The sequence below is a fragment of the Antechinus flavipes genome, chromosome 1, assembly GCF_016432865.1.
Source record: "Antechinus flavipes isolate AdamAnt ecotype Samford, QLD, Australia chromosome 1, AdamAnt_v2, whole genome shotgun sequence".
NCBI lineage: Eukaryota > Metazoa > Chordata > Mammalia > Dasyuromorphia > Dasyuridae > Antechinus > Antechinus flavipes.
Genome location: NC_067398.1, coordinates 184,039,597 through 184,057,048, shown reverse-complemented (window position 1 = coordinate 184,057,048; position 17,452 = coordinate 184,039,597). Strand labels below are relative to the sequence as shown.

General features: G+C 34.4%; 1 protein-coding gene across 1 annotated transcript in view; it reads left to right on the top strand.

Moving 5' to 3' along the window:
- Positions 1-17,452, top strand: part of KIAA0825 (KIAA0825 ortholog) — a 552,136-nt gene that overhangs the window by 135,175 nt on the left and 399,509 nt on the right. The gene's annotated exons all lie outside the window — the stretch shown is intronic.

The following is a 17,452-nucleotide window of genomic DNA, read 5'->3' as shown; positions in this document are numbered from 1 at the left end:
CTAGGAGTTACACTTAGGCCCCGGAGAAAGTGGACTCAGATTTAAAGCAGTTTCTATATATTATTGATCTCACCAATATTATCGTATTAATCCTAGACCACTTGGCTGTGACATCTGTCATAGGCTCAGTTGCCAGATGTCTAGAAGCTCACAGTTTTAGCCGTCTGCAAAGTTTTTCCACCTAAAACAAAACAACAAATATCAAGGTAAATTGAGGCTTGTGTCACAGGACTCACTCCTGACTTAACCTCCCTTCTACAACATTATTCCTTTTTTTGTCATTAGAATATATTTAGTCAGAAAGGATTAGATCAAAGGAAGGATGAGGTTCTGATCAACTAATGCTTGATTTTTTTTTTTTTTTAATGCTACTGGCTTTGCTATGATGACAATAAAAACATCTCCTCATCAAGTGCTAGCAAACTAAAACTAGTTAACAGAATTTTCATGCATGCTCCATTTCTCAAGTGTCTTCTACATAGGAGATTGCATAAATTAGGTTATTTTGTACATGCTCAAAAGGATCAGACTGGGCCAGTCGTCCCTTACATTTACCATGTACTCTCAGCTTCATGCTGGTTCAGGCTAAGTGAGAGTCAGCCCCTTATTAATTTAAAGTATTAGAATCTTCCTAGATGTTTGTTGAATCTGAATAAGAATTTATAGACAGGAAATTAGGAAGTAGCAGCCAACTTTGGTGATGGAAATCTTAGTGTTTGTAACTATCTCATGTGTATCTATATCTATAGATATACATATATCTATATCTATAAAATACTAATCTATCCAGATATTATTTGTTTTGAGTGTTGATTCTTTTTTTACTAACTCCTTTTTAGAGGTGCTAGAATGCCTAAGGAAATGGGACAATATTTCAGACTACTTGGTTACCATTATGTGCATTCATGCTGTGATTTCAAAATCAGGAAACTTGCTACTAGAAGTGACTCAGGAAAATATAGCATAGTATCTGTGAGTGTAGATTGACTGACTTTCTCCTGTTGGAAATTTTTTTTTTTTACTTAAATCTATTCCATTTGGATGAGGTCATGGAATAACAAGAATTTCAATAGCTTTTCTTGTGTAATTTGTCTAGTGGTGCCTGAACTGCTTCCTTACTGAAAAGTAGATCCATTTACACCCAATAATAAAGTCACTTGTATTAGTTTTCTTGGGAAAAGTAAATTGTTTCCCTTCCCCTATTATACTGACCCAGGAGACGCTGATTATCTGATTTTCTAGCTTCTCATTTTCCCCTGTATCTTAGTGTTATTATTAGCAAGAATTGCTAATGGTTTTTGAAAATAATATGTTTTAGTCATGACTTTTATTTTTGTAGTTGCTCTGATTTCAGTGGACTTTTCTTAACACTTTTTGTTTTCATTAATTTTTTTTTTTTTTTACATCTTTAGTTATCTGTCAGTATACTTATTGTGATACAACAAAGACTTTCATTGTTTTCTGGGCTAGGCTTGACTCTGGTCAGTCCATTGGTTCAGACTTAGGACTGGAACAAAAGATACTAATTGGCCATCTAATTTTTAACAAGAAATTTATTAAATAATAGGATGTAAAGGATTTTTTAGCAAGGAAAACGTATCAGTGCAATGGGTCCTACCTTCCCTGCCTCTGCATTTGCCATGTTGGTTCACACCTGGTCAGAAGCATGTGCAAAGACCAAATGCCTCTTATTTTCTGTGTATTGGGCTTTTTTACTGAAGCAATCAGGAAGCTACACTGAGCTTTTGTTCTCTGAATCAATTAAGTCTCATGGGCAATGTTAATATCTTTATGTAAAAACTAACCTAGCCTACATGGCATGGACCTTAATAGATACTGTTATAATTCATAATTTTAGCAAAGTAGCTGGCTACAAAATAAATCCCCATAAATCCTCAGCATTTTTATACATCACCAACAAAACCCAACAGCAAGAGATACAAAGAGAAATTCCATTCAGAATAACTGTTGATACCATAAAATATTTGGGAATCTATCTACCAAAGGAAAGTCAGGAACTATATGAGCAAAATTATAAAAAAGTCTCCACACAAATAAAGTCAGACTTAAATAATTGGAAAAATATTAAGTGCTCTTGGATTGGCCGAGCGAACATAATAAAGATGACAATACTCCCTAAACTAATCTATTTATTTAGTGCTATACCAATCAGACTTCCAAGAAAATATTTTATTGATCTAGAAAAAATAACAACAAAATTCATATGGAACAATAAAAAGTCGAGAATCTCAAGGGAATTAATGAAAAAAAAATCAAATGAAGGTGGCCTAGCTGTACCTGATCTAAAATTATATTATAAAGCAGCAGTCACCAAAACCATTTGGTATTGGCTAAGAAATAGATTAGTGGATCAGTGGAAAAGGCTAGGCTCACAAGACAGAATAGTCAATTATAGCAATCTAGTGTTTGACAAACCCAAAGCCCCTAACTTCTGGGAAAAGAATTCATTATTTGATAAAAACTGCTGGGATAATTGGAAATTAGTATGGCAGAAATTAGGCATGGACCCACACTTAACACCATATACCAAGATAAGATCAAAATGGGTCTATGACCTAGGCATAAAGAACGAGATTATAAATAAATTAGAGGAACATAGAATAGTTTATCTCTCAGACTTGTGGAGGAGAAAGAAATTTGTGACCAAAGATGAACTAGAGACCATTACTGATCACAGAATAGAAAATTTCGATTACATCAAATTAAAAAGCCTCTGTACAAATAAAACTAATGCAAACAAGATTAGAAGGGAAGCAACAAACTGGGAAAACATTTTCACAGTTAAAGGTTCTGATAAAGGCCTCATTTCCAAAATATATAGAGAACTGACTCAAATTTATAAGAAATCAAGCCATTCTCCAATTGATAAATGGTCAAAGGATATGAACAGACAATTTTCAGAGGATGAGATTGAAACTATTACCACTCATATGAAAGAGTGTTCCAAATCATTATTGATCAGAGAAATGCAAATTAAGACAACTCTGAGATACCACTACACACCTGTCAGATTGGCTAAGATGACAGGAAAAAAAAATGATGAATGTTGGAGGGGATGCGGGAAAACTGGGACACTAATGCATTGTTGGTGGAGTTGTGAACGAATCCAACCATTCTGGAGAGCAATCTGGAATTATGCCCAAAAAATTATCAAATTGTGCATACCCTTTGATCCAGCAGTGTTTCTATTGGGCTTATATCCCAAAGAAATATTAAAGAAGGGAAAGGGACCTGTATGTGCCAAAATGTTTGTAGCAGCCCTGTTTGTAGTGGCTAGAAACTGGAAAATGAATGGATGCCCATCAATTGGAGAATGGCTGGGTAAATTGTGGTATATGAATGTTATGGAATATTATTGTTCTGTAAGAAATGACCAGCAGGATGAATACAGAGAGGACAGGCGAGACTTACATGAACTGATGCTAAGTGAAATGAGCAGAACCAGGAGATCATTATACACTTCGACAACGATATTGTATGAGGACATATTTTGATGGAAGTGGATTTCTTTGACAAAGAGACCTAAATGAGTTTCGATTGATAAATGACGGACAAAAGCAGCTACACCCAAAGAAAGAACACTGGGAAACGAATGTAAACTATCTGCATTTTTGTTTTTCTTCCCGGGTTATTTATACCTTCTGAATCCAATTCTCCCTACGCAACAAGAGAACTGTTCGGTTCTGCAAACATATATTGTATCTAGGATATACTGCAACATATCCAACATATAAAGGACTGCTTGCCATCTAGGGGAGGGGGTGGAGGGAGGGAGGGGGAAAAAAAATCGGAACAGAAACGAGTGTCAATATAAAGTAATTATTAAATAAAAAATTAAAAAAAAATAGATACTGTTTTCTGCCATACCATCAAAACTAGGAATAAACCTTGTACTCTCCCCTCCTCCCCAAAAGTGCAGAATGTCTATCATTAACTTTGATTGTATGATATTAACCTTAACTATTGCATTTGCATCCTTTTTATTTTGTCTTTATTTATCTTATAATTGTGCCTATTTTTTTTTGAATATGCTTTCCTTACCCTGTGCCATTTTCTATCAGAACTAAAAAAAACAAAGAGCATCAATAACTAAGTCATTATTTATAAGCATGGCTTTTTAGAAGGAGAATCAAATAACAGTTACTTCTGTTGATTGAAAATCTTAATCCTCAGGCAAGACCTGTGTACTGCAAAATGAAACAAAGACAAAATTCCACAGTCAAGATTAAACAATGGTTCAAAGTTTAAGTAACAAGGTCTGATTTATCAAAAAGGACAATAGTTTCATAAAAATTGGTTCATCTTGGAGAATCATTTCTCTAATCCGATCAAATGTTGGGAAAAGGAGGAATTCTCTTATTAGAAATAATCAAAGGTTTTGTCCAATTTACCCTCTCATTCTGTCTTCATGGAGGTAAAAGTTCCCCACTAAACTTAATTTGGTCCCCTTTAGAAACTAGTTAGGTCTTTTGAAGAGGATTTTACAAAGAATGACAATTACAAACCAATATCAGTACTGAATATCAATTAAAACATTTTAAATAAAATCATCATTAAAAAAACTACAGTTTATGCAAAAATCTCATTTATTATGACCAAATAGGATTTATACTATGGGTGGATTGTTCAACAATAGGAAAACAAATTATGTAATTAATCATATTTAAAGCAGAAACATCTTAAAACAACTGGATTATCTCTGTACATGCAGAAAAACTCATTGACAAAGTACATGCTAAAAACCCTACAATGTAGAAGTATAAAGGGATTTTTAAAAATACAGTGGTCTATAATGCTGAGGTTGTGCATATGGGCATTCAGGTCATGGGGCAGTTCCTGCAGGATAATATGGGTGCAGTATACAGTCTCCTGGGCTCCCAAAACAGTACTATTGAAAGGGGCATAGAGTTGACCATGTGCTCAGCAGTAGGAGAAACAACAGAAGCAGGAGAGTTGTGGTAATGCAAGCAGCAGTGACAGAAGCCCAAGTGGAGGCCCATGACTATGGCAGAAAACCCAAAAAACCTTTGACAGCCCCAAGCCCTGGGTGATTAGGGCTGTGGATGGTGTGGTACCATAGTTTCTACCTCTACAGGCCAGACCCTTCTCCCCAGAAAAGCTTGGACAGTGTGGGGGGAGGAGAAAATATAAAGGTCATGATTCTTCTCAGAAAGTGAGCTGGGTCAAGAAGGGAGAAACCCATTTGGGCTGGGCTGGACTAGTTGTTTCTCCAGAGCTGGAAACGCCAGTTCTCCTTTTTTTGGGGGGGGGGGGTGGGGGGTGGGGGGGGGGCAGGATTGGATGAGAAGGGATGAGTAGAGGAGATATACTCCTTATGGAAAAAATTCATTCAGTACTTCTAAAACCAATTAACAATGAGTTCCAAGGTACCCCTGTATTATAAAAATATTTCAAAAATCAAAAGCATGCATTATATAAAATAAGGAATTACTAGAAGCTTTTTAATTATGTATAGGAGTAAAGCTCCATACCCTTTCATTGCATATTTTCATTGTTTGCCTTTAAAACTCAAGTTTTGTGTTGTGATTATGTCCTCATAGGTCCATAAATATTAGTCTTTAGTGAGAAAATAAAGATATTAGTTAACTTCATGCTGAAATATTTGCAGCCTCTTATATGGTTAATAAAATGGTGATTTGTTATATTTGCAAAAAGGAGAAAAGTATTTCTAAAATTGTTCATGAATCCACTCTATGAAGTACTAAAGTAATATTTCAGGTGCATGATAAGGGAATTGAAAAAATAATGGAAAAGTCTCCAAATTTGTGGGTAAGTGAAATAGTAGTCACCCTCTGGTAGACATCCTTACTGCTGAGTATTCTATTTCACCCAGTTCACTCCTGAACATCCCACCAGCCCAGCAAGGTTCACCCCTGAGGCTTTCAGCTGGGAGAACATCAAGGAACCATAGGCAGGAATTTGGAGCTCTGAATGGGGGTGGGGACTCACCCAAAAGCATATGTTTTTCCATGGGGAACAGTTCAAAAGGGAAATTAGAAATGGCAAGGTGTCTCTTTCCTTTTTTAACCTCAGTGTTCTGATATTACCCTTGCTCATCCCCCATTGTCTCTCTTTTCCCCTGCATTTTATGGGTTATTTCATGATTACTGTGTTAAGAAAAGCACATATTACCAGAATTGATGTTTTAGTATAAAGAATTGCAGAAAAACATGTTTTCAGGCATCTCTAGTAAAATATTACACCTTATTTCCTTTTTATTTGTCGTAGGTTCAATGTATCAATATTTAGATTGACAGTTTTGTAGGAACAATGACCAAGCAAAATTTGAAAATTAGCTATATATGGTAAGAGACTGATATACAAAATATATGGACATCTAACAGAGTTATTAAAAACCAAAAACCAATCCAATAGAAAAATGAAAAACTACTAATGATTACATGAAAGAATGCTCCAAAACACTAAGAAAAATGCAAATCAAAGCAATCGAGGTTATAATTCATGCTTAGAAAGTTGGCTAAAATGAGAAAAGCCAGTAATAGGCAATGTTGGAAGTGTTATAGAAAGGCAGACCCACTCTTAAGCTGGCATCTGTGAACTTTTATACATGCACATATATACACACATGTATATATACAAAAATGTATATATACATACTTTAATTTTCATTGATTCCATTTCTAAACTTATATCTTTTACTTTATGCATTCCCTGCCAAAAGGCAGTGACACACAAAAAAGATACAGTGTACTTAATGTGTGGCCAATGAAACTATAAATTAGCACAACTATTCTAGAAAGCAGTATGAAAATAGTTAAAATATCCATACTCAGACCCAGAGATTGCACTACAAAAAAACTAATTAATCTTTATAGCATTACTTTTGTGGTAGCAAAGAAATGGAAAACCAAGTAAATAGCTATCAGTTGGAAAATAGCTAAATGAATTGATACCTGCATGTAATAAAATATTTGTAGTGACAAAAGACAGTGATTTTGATGAATTCAAAGAAGTAGGAAAAAACATGTCTGAACTAATGCAAAGTAAGTAGAACCTGGAAAACAATATAGAACTGAATGCAACAATGAACTTGCTAGTTCATTTTACAGATGAGGAAACTGAGACAGGTTTAATGAGGTTAAATGAGTTGCCCAGGGTGACAACTAAAACAACTATAAAACTATCCAAATTGAATTTTGCAAGATTACAAAAAATAATGGAATATGGAAAGGAAGTATGGTTTTTAGGATACAGTGAATAGCAGATGGTAACGCATTTTCTTTAATATTGTTTCTTTGGATAATCATATCCATTTCTCATTTGAATTACTTGATCATGCTAAGGACTTTGACAGAAAGAGCTTTCTAGGTGATATCTCCATTTGGTTTGCTTCCCAAAATGTTGATCAGGCTGAATATAGAACAGATGGTCTTTACTCCCAGGACTCTTGGACTTATCTCTCCACATGTGGCAGTTGGTCAGCAGTTGGTGTTGATGGTGACAAGGTAGATGGGCTTCTTCGCAGTGATTTCTTCTCACAATGATGGCTTTGGGGCCTAGGCTGAAAGCAGGCCCAGTAGGATAGAAGACATTGCTGTTCCAAGGCTCTTTGGTCCTGGGTTAATTCTTTTGGAATCTGGAGGAAGTGGTTGAAGTTGTGATGTCATTTTGACTTGTCTGGCAAATGCTACCGCCTGTTTCTCCTTAAATATGTCTTGATGCTTTAGCCAAGTTGGTTTACCTGTCTTGTAAGTGGCCTCTTCTCCATTAGAGTTACCAGAAATATTTAGGATCCAAGTGCCCTTCCCTTCATCCTTCCCTCACATGTGTTGCCTCTCACATTAGAATGTCAGCTCATTGAGGTTAGAGACAATTTTTTTTTTTTTTGGGGGGGGTGTATCTCTGTTTAACAAGCATAAGGAACATAGTAAGCACTTAATGTTTTGTTGTTCATTCCTTATCTCACCCTGTGATTCCTTTAAATTTTTCCAACCACTTTTAGGGTTCTTAGTCATTCTATTCATTTTTCTGCTGTAAATATTACAGAATTATTCTCTAGTATTTTCTATAGGCGTTTTCTTTGCCAATAGTATCTGGAATAGAAAATTTTCTTACATCCCCTTAATCTCTTTTGTTTTTTTTCCCCTATTGGGATTTCTGGTGAGGTTTTCTTTTCTTTGTCATTTTATAGTTGTTAGATTTTTATTGTTTATTTTTCACAATTCTAGAAGCTTTGAGTTGATAAAAGGGGAGTTGGGCTTATATATGCCCTCTTATTCAGTTATCTTATTAAAGATCTATATACTTTTCATGTGCTAAATATTATTGATCAAATATGATTATCTTTTTAAATTTAAATTTTTGTTTGTTACAATTTAGATTTTGAATTCTCTTGCTCATTCTCTCCCTACCTTGTGTTAGAGAAGAGCCCTCATTTGACACAGATTCATAAATATATGCATACTATGCATATTTCTGTTTATTAGTGCTTTTGCTAGAAGTATATCTTCCTTCATAAGTCCTTTATAGTTGATTTAAGTATTTATAATACTCAAAATAATTTCATTGTTGTAACTATTCTTAAAATAATATTACAAATCTTTCCATGATTTTCTAAAATCAACCAGCTCATCATTTTTTACAGCTCAACAGTATGCTATCACAATCATGAACTACAACTTGTTTAGCCATTCCACAATTGTTGGCATCTTTCCAATTCCAGTTCTTTGCTACCACAAAGAGAACTTCTATAATTTTTAGAATGCATATATTTTTTCCTTTTCCCCTGATCACCCTGGGAGACAGACCTAATAGTGGGAGTGGTAGGTCAAAGGATATAAACAGTTTTATAACTCTTTGGATGTAATTCTATATTATTCTCCAAAATAGATTGATCAATTCCCAGTTACATCTGTATAATAATGTCCCAAAATTTTTCTACATTCACTCCAACATTTCCCATTTTCCTCTTCTGTCATTTTACCAATCTCATAGGTATGGAGTGATATCTCAAAGTTGCCTTAATTTTCATTTGGAGAATTTTTTCATATGCCTATATGTAGTTTTGATTTCTCTATGAAAAACTCGTCTGTTCATATCCTTTTACAAAACATTTATCAACTGGCGAATGAATAATTCTCATAAATTATACAAAGTTCTCTATATTTTGAGATACGAGACCTTTATCTGAGAAACTATAAAGTTCCCCGCCCCTCCAGTTTTCTGCTTTCTTTCTAAACCTGGTTACACTGATTTTATTTGTACAAAATTTTTATATTTAATGTCATCAAAATGTCCATTTTACATCTCATCAATGCTCTTTGTCTTTTTTAATTCATGAATTCTTCTATCAATACCTTTGATAGGTAATATGTTTCATGTTTTTTTAATTTACTTATGATGTCGCCTTTATATCTAGAGCATGTGTCCATTTTGACCTTATCTTGGCAAATGGTGTAAAATATTGAACTATAATCAATTTCTACCAAACTAGTTTTCACTTTTCTCAACAATTTTTAATGTATTCTTACCTCCAAACCTTAAATCTTCGTAAATCAAACATGAGTTTCTATAGTGTTTTATTTATTACTGTGTATTGTATGTTCATTTTGTTCCACTGATTCACCAATTTCTTAACCATTACTAGGCTATTTTGGTAATGATTGCCTTATAATATAGTTTAGATCTGGTATTGCTAAATCTCATTCCTTTAAATTTTTTTTCATTAGTTACTTTAATATTTTTGGCCTTTTGTTCTTCCAAATAAATTTTATTATTATTTCTTTCTGGTTCAGTGAAACTTTATTTTGATCATTTAATTGGGATGGACTTAAATAAGTAGATTAGATAGAATTGCCTTTTTTTATTTTATTGGCTTTGCCTATCCATGAACAATTAACTGTTTTCCAATTATTTGAATCTATTCTATGTACAATTTGTTTTAAAATTATGTTCATGTAGTTCCTGGATTTTTCTTGGCAGGTATAAGTATTTAAGTGGGATATCTCTTACTATCTCTTCTTTGAAGGTTTTTAAGTTTTTGTTGTTTTTTTTTTTTAGTAATATGTAGAAATGCTAATGAATTAAGAGGGGATTTTTTAATATCCTGCTACTTTACAAAAATTATTAATTATGTCAACTAACTTTTTAGTTGAATTTCTAGGATTTTCCAAGTATATCTCCTGCAAAAAGAGATAGTTTTATTACCTCATTGCCCATTCTGATTTCTTCAATTTCTTTTTTTTTTCTCTTTTTTCCTATTGCTAACATTTCTAATACAATAATCAATAATGTTTATGATAATGGCCAGTCTTCTTTTATTTCTGATTGTATTGGGAATCCAATTTATCCCGATTGCAAATAATGCTTGCTGATAGTTTTAGGTGAGTGAAACAGGAAACTGAGGACTTCTCAGAATAATAATTTAGCAGAGTCTGTTGGGAAGAAGAGCAAAGACTTACTTCTTCTAACAGAAATACCTGAGATAACCTGCTTGACCTTTACTTAACTGCTTAGAGAAGAATCTGACTATTTAATGGCCTGGAAATATTAGAGAGGTCTATAAACTGGCTAATCTCTATTTGTTGATTGAGAAAAGCCTGAAGTAAAACCAAAGTCTTCTTAAACCATTTTAAATGATTAACCTTAGAAGCAGAACAAACTTTCTTTCTTTTAGAACAAATCTTGCATAACCAAGACTCTCTTGCCATAAAAGCCCACCTATATTCCAGAGACAAAGGTCGAGATTGCCAATGATTTCAATACCATTTAAATCATCTCACAGCCTTTGTGAGACTGAACTCCTCCCTTTGGGATTTCAGTGAGAGGACCATGCCTTTCTCACAGATCCTAATAAAACTTCTATTCTTCACTTTTAGCTATCTCTATTTTTGAATTGGGGTTTGCCATACCACACATACCTATGCTTTCAAGTATTTTTTATAGGAATAAGTGTTCCATTTTGTCCAAAACTTTTTGCTTCTGCTGATATCATATGATTTTTATTACTTTTATTATTGATGTAAACATTTATATTAACATGTTTTTTCCATGTTAAATTATTCCTGCATCGCTAGTGTATACATCCCACTTGGTCATCATGTATAATCTTTATGATATATTATTGTAGTCTCTTGGTTAGTATTATAGCTAAAATCTTGCACCCATATTCATTAATAAAATTGTTTTATAATTTTCTTTCTCTGATTTTACATTTCCTGGTTTTTTTATCAGCACCATTTTTTTTTTTCATAAAAGGAGTTTGGTAGGATTCGTTGTCCACTATTCCAGATATTTATTTAATATTGAAATTAGCTAATCTTTAAATGTTTGTTAGAATTCACTTGTAATTGAATTCAATAGCCCTCTTATCTCCTCCTCTCTTCCTTGTAACAATTCTTCCATTTATGCTTCTTTTGTAGAAAATAATTATTCCATTTTGTCTCTTCCTACCCATTTTTAGGATCATCCTATCATACACAACTTAATCCCAAATCTTCTATGTGTGTTTTTTTCAACCAAGTAATAACATTCTTAAGAGTTACAGATAAATGTTCCTATAAAAAAAGCTGATTTTTGTAAGTTTTTGTATCTCTTTTTCCAATTGATTAATCTTCTTTTCATAATTGTCTTGATTTTCTTATATTACTGTTATTCTTTACCCATTTTCCCCTAAACTTGTCTTATTTGATTTTTTTAAGATCCCTTTAAATCCTTCCCAAAGACTTTTTTTTGGGCTTGTGATCATTTTGATTTTTTTTTCCTCTTTGAGGTAGAAGTAAATATTTTAACTTCATTATCTTCTAAGTTTGAATGCAGGTTTCTATCATCATTATAGCTATCTATCTTTTTTTCTTCTGCTTACTCATTTTTAGCAGCTTATTTCCAGTCTATTAACTTGGTATTAAAGTCAGGCTGTAGTCCAGAGATATGCAGGATAATATATCACACCTGAGATTTTTATGTTCTCTTGTTTTCTGAGCTCTATTTGGATTTCTTACTTCTGGTACTCCTCTCTGGCCTGAATCATGACCAAAAATCCTAGACACTTTGTCACTACGTATACTCTTGCTCCCTGCAGTCTCCACTACAGCTATGGACTTCAGTTCAGCCTTCTGCATTGTTTTCCAAACCAAGGACTCCTGTAGGTGCTCACAGCCAGCAGGGCCCCTGCTCCTCTGTATGGTACTCACATTTCTGTGTTTCTTTCCCCTTTGTCCACAGCCACAGGTGAAACTTTGGTTAGCACCCTTGGGCCTGGCATCCAGTCAACAATCGGCACTTTAGCCTGCTCCCCACTTGACCCCCCACACTATCCATGAGGTGAAAGTTCCTCAAGCTGAGACTGCTACCTGGGCTGCCTGCAGGGTTTATTGTTTGCTGAATTAGCAGTATTTGTCTAGAGGTATTTGCCCTGCAGTCAGGTCAGCGCCCTGCCTCTGAGGTCGGCACTTTCCTAACCTCCTTGTCCTCCCAAGTTGTCTTTACCTTGACTTTTAATTATTTCTGCTTCTTGGGCATTATTTTATATTGTTTGTGGGGAAATTTAGGAGAATCGGGTAACTCCCCCTCCCCCCTTTATTGGGCCATCTTCTTCAGATATGATTATCCTTTCAATAGGGCTAATGAGGGGAATCCCTCGATTAATCTAATGTTCTTTGGAAGCATCCAGTGGACCATATCCTTGACCACCGGCACAATAAGGCACAAAGAACCACTGCTAATTGACTAACTGAGCCTCAGGGAGACAGACCCTTGTAGGAAGAGCTGCCCCTCTTCATTTTCTATAAAAGCAAGCTAAGAGATGATTTGTCTTGCTGTCTTTACCACTCTCTTCAACTCTGAGTGTACCTCCAAGGAGCATAGGAGACAGGAAAAGAGAACCTTTACCCATTTTATTTGCTTCCCTTCAAGAGCAGTTATAGAACCATGTGACAGAAGTTCATGGCAGAAGGAGATTTGCCCTTCCAAATGTACTGAGAGAAGGTTAGTTAGCAGTAGTGTTTTTGTTTCTTACTTCCTATGTAGGACAAGTTGGATTTTGAATCCCCTGGGCACCATGATACCAGAATTTAGCATTCTAACTCCAGAAAGGGGATTTTCTAGGGAATGCCTTATGAGGGACCTCTTGGAGAATTAAGGACATTTCCTGAGATAGCAGGATAGTCTACCTAGTCCTTCTTAGAGTGCAAACCCAGAGAGTTACTTAAATACTCAGGTAAATAGCTTATTTAGCAGCCCCCAAAGTATGTTTGCCTTTTAGATGAAGTCTAAAGCAAGGAGAAAGATTTGCTCAGATGTCAAAAGGTCACCCTAATAACTACTCCAATTTCAATTCCTTTCTGGGGGAACTTGCATGATAACTGAATGCTTCATGTATTTTCTGTATCTTTTTATGAGCTCATGTGATTCTTTTGTGTCTTCTGCACTTTTATATATGGTAAAATAAAGACCTGTACCCAATTTGCATTTAATACCTTGAGTGTTTGTATGGGAATTAGGGATCTAAACTACTCACATTTTGGGAGAACTAGATGTGAGCTGAGTGTATTAGAAGATTTTCCAGAAGTAATGGGAACAATGAATCAAAGAAAGATAATGCCCCTCTTGAGGTCAACCCCCCAGAATTAGAGCAGGGGCCTTTGAGCCCAGATTGTAGGGTGACTCTTGAGCTTTGGGTTACAATTTGAGCAAGCTTAATGTTCTTCTAAATTTATTTTAAATGATCTTAATTCCTTTATATAAGAATGAAGCTCTTGCCTAAATAATTCATGAGAGAGGCAGACAAAGATAATATGAATACCATAAATAGGGATAATGACTTTTAAGGTAAATAGGCTTTTTCTTTTAAAACTAATCATGCCACCTGTAGCTTCTTTCCCATTTTCTGGTGTCTTCTCCTGAGGCCGATTGAAAAAGACATAGAGGGAAATGACATACTTCTTGGTTTTGTAGAAGAAAAGAGGAAAATGCAAGGATCCAGAGGCCCATCCAAGTCAAGCTGGTGGGTTAGTTAGTATTGTGCTCTATATCTGCCTTTCTCAAACCTCATCATTCCAGAAGTGATGAAAAACCCGGAGGCATGGTTAGAGACACAGAATATAAGAGTTAACACAAGCATTAGGGTCCATGTAATTCAAGGTGTATTCAACAAGTAGCATTGTGGATAGAATACCAGGTCTGGAGTCAGAAAGACTCATCTTACTGAGTTCAAATCCAGCCTCAGACACTTATTAGCTATGTGTCCCTATTTACCTCAGTTTATTCATCTGTAAAATGAGCTGGAAAAGAAAATGGCAAACCACTTCTTTTTCTCTGCTAAGAAAACCTCAAATGGGGTAACAAAGAGTAGATATGGCTAAAAAATGATGAATCAATAGTCACAACATACACAAAAAGAAATCCTCAGTATAACACACAGCAAGTAGTCTTTAAATTTCTGCTTAAAGACCTCCAGCGAGGGAAAATGCAAGGTCTACCAAGATTCATTTTTTCTTATAAATAATTCTAATTGATAGAATGTTTTTTAGACATTGATTCCAAATTTGCCTTCTTGCAATTTTTTTTGTACCTGGTTTTATTCCTTGAGGCTCTCACTGACACCACTTTCCTGCTCCCAAACAGCAATACTCTTTTCAACCAATTTTTACTTTATTTGATCATCAACTAGCACACATATAGGATGGAAAAGACATGGAGTTTTATGACATACTTCTTTCATATTTATCCCTAATACTTAGTACAGTGCCTGGCAAATAGTGGGCACTGCATTGTTGATTGAATGTGCCCTTTTTATAATGGACCCACTTCTATTGTTTACAATCTCATCTACTTCTTAGGGAATAGAATTGTCAGGAATAAATAGTTATATTTTTATTCATGCACTTGATAAAAAGTGTTAGATAGGGCTAAGCACAAATCTCTGGGATCTTCCATTGGAGATCTCCTACCACATTTAATAGTAAATCATGAATAATTGCATGTAAAGTGTAGCAGTACAGCTTGTTCTGAATACTTCTGATTTTATTACTATTTAATCCACATACTTTCTCATATTTTCTTCTAGGATAGTATGAAATATATCATCAAAAGCTCTGCTAAAATCTAGGTAAATGGCATTCTCCTTAACTAGTAGTTTAGTAAACCTGTCAAAAAAGAAAATGAGATTATTCTGGCATAACTTTTCATGAAGAAGCCATGCCAGCCCTTTGTAATCACGGTTTTACTTTCTAGTTATTCACTGGCAATCTCTTTATTGATTTCTATTTAAATGGCCAGGAATTAGAGTCAATCTTATTGGTCTATAAACTAAGCTTTTAGGTTTTATTTAAAAATTAAGATATTTTCCCTTCTCTTGTTTTGTGGTACGGTTATTATTTCCCGTGCTTTTAAAATATCACTGAATAGCCCAACAATTTCCTCTATCTATCCTTTTATAGAAAGGAGTATAGTACCGGTGGATGATTCGTGGTAGAGATAATTGTTGCAGTAATGATTAACAACAAAGATAATGTTAAATTATTTTCAGCATGTTCCCAATGGTAGTGGGGGTAGCAATCATGACTTGTTGGCTAGAGAACTACTTTGGATTCAGGAAGACCTGAGATCAAAATTTTGGCCCTGTTACATACTGTTTGGGTGACTCTGGGCAAGTCTCAGGTCTAAAACTAAAGTTACAGAACAGTTATTGTTCTGCAACAGTAGAGCTTCCTCCCCGAGACTTCTTTATATGAATGAAAATAGGGTTCATAAAAAGAGAAAACCCTCTCTAATGATTATAATAAAAGAATGTTGATAAACTAAAGAGCATGAAAAGCAGAGTGATCACAAATGTGAAATGTTTCAAGATCATCCCATATTTAGGCTTAAGTAGGAGAAACTAGGAATGCTTAATTTAAGGAGGAAAAAATTTCACAGAATGGGATAATTGTCTATTTAAAGGACTAGTATATGAAAGAGGAATTAGGTATGTTCTGCTTGACTCTGGAGTCAAAAATTCCCTTTCCTGAGGAAGCAAAGAGTAAAAACTTTGATGAGGTGCATTTAGACTTGATGTCAGGAAAAACTTAATAAATAGACCTATGCAGAAAAAAATGGACTGCTTCAGGAAGTAGTGACAACACTTGTTGTAATTATTGAATCAAATATTGTATAAATCACTTCTCCAGGATACTGCAAGAAGGATTCTTTTTAAAAATATAGGTTGAACTAGATGTTCTCTAAGGATCTTTTCAACTCTTCCAATTCTGAGAGTCTGAGATTTGAGGCATTGGACTTGAAGTTAGGGAACTTGGATTTGAGACTTGTCTCTAATACTGCTTAACAATGTATTTGTGGGAAAATCAGAACTCTGATTCTCAGTTTTCTATTTATAAAATGAGAATGATATACTGCTTACCTTACAGAGCCATGAAGAAGGAGAACCTTAGGATACAATATGACTATAAAAATGACATAAATTATGTTCTAAGATTTAAAGAACATGCTTAAATTTGAGATGGAAATCATTTGTCAGTCTACCATACTTATTTAGTGTTGACAATGTATGGAACCTACAATCAATACTTAGTGGTACTAATTGATTTGGGAAATCAAATTGCAATTAGAACATAAAATTCTTATTTTTATCTTATCTTTAGGAAGTTCAGAATGAAATGTGGTGGTATACCAAGGCCTAATCAAAATAAATAACTGTTCACAGAATGAGAAATCAAGAGAAATCAAAGAGGCTGAAGACATAGCTAATTTAATGAATAGAAAAAGAAAGAAAAATTACTAATGGAATTCTTAGAGTGGAGATGGTGAGCTATATGGAAAGTAGAGAAGATGATTTGAATTGTAGTGGAAATGAGGAACTTTCAAGAAGATACCAGTTAAGATGCTAATCATTTATGTATCCTCCTATCCTGAGTCTTTGCTAAGTTCAGTAAATTATAGTTATTTTATATATTTTAGTTTTGAAATGAAGCCTCTTAAGAATAAGAAAATTAGATAAGCTTTTTATTCATAAAAAATAAATTAAAACAGGACTGGTGTGAATTTAGGAGTTGGTCTGAAAATTGCTAGATTTAAATCTTCTTTTGTATTTCCATTTGTTGTATGATTTTTTTTTCATCATTGTTTATGGAGAAATTGAGTAGATATGTTATTTGAATAGGTATGTCAATAAAGATATCTTGCTAGAAGTGTTTCTATTGGGCTTATATCCCAAAGAAATACTAAAGAAGGGAAAGGGACCTGTATGTGCCAAAATGTTTGTAGCAGCCCTATTTGTAGTGGCTAGAAACTGGAAAATGAATGGATGCCCATCAATTGGAGAATGGCTGGGTAAATTGTGGTATATGAATGTTATGGAATATTATTGTTCTGTAAGAAATGACCAGCAGGATGAATACAGAGAGGACAGGCGAGACTTACATGAACTGATGCTAAGTGAAATGAGCAGAACCAG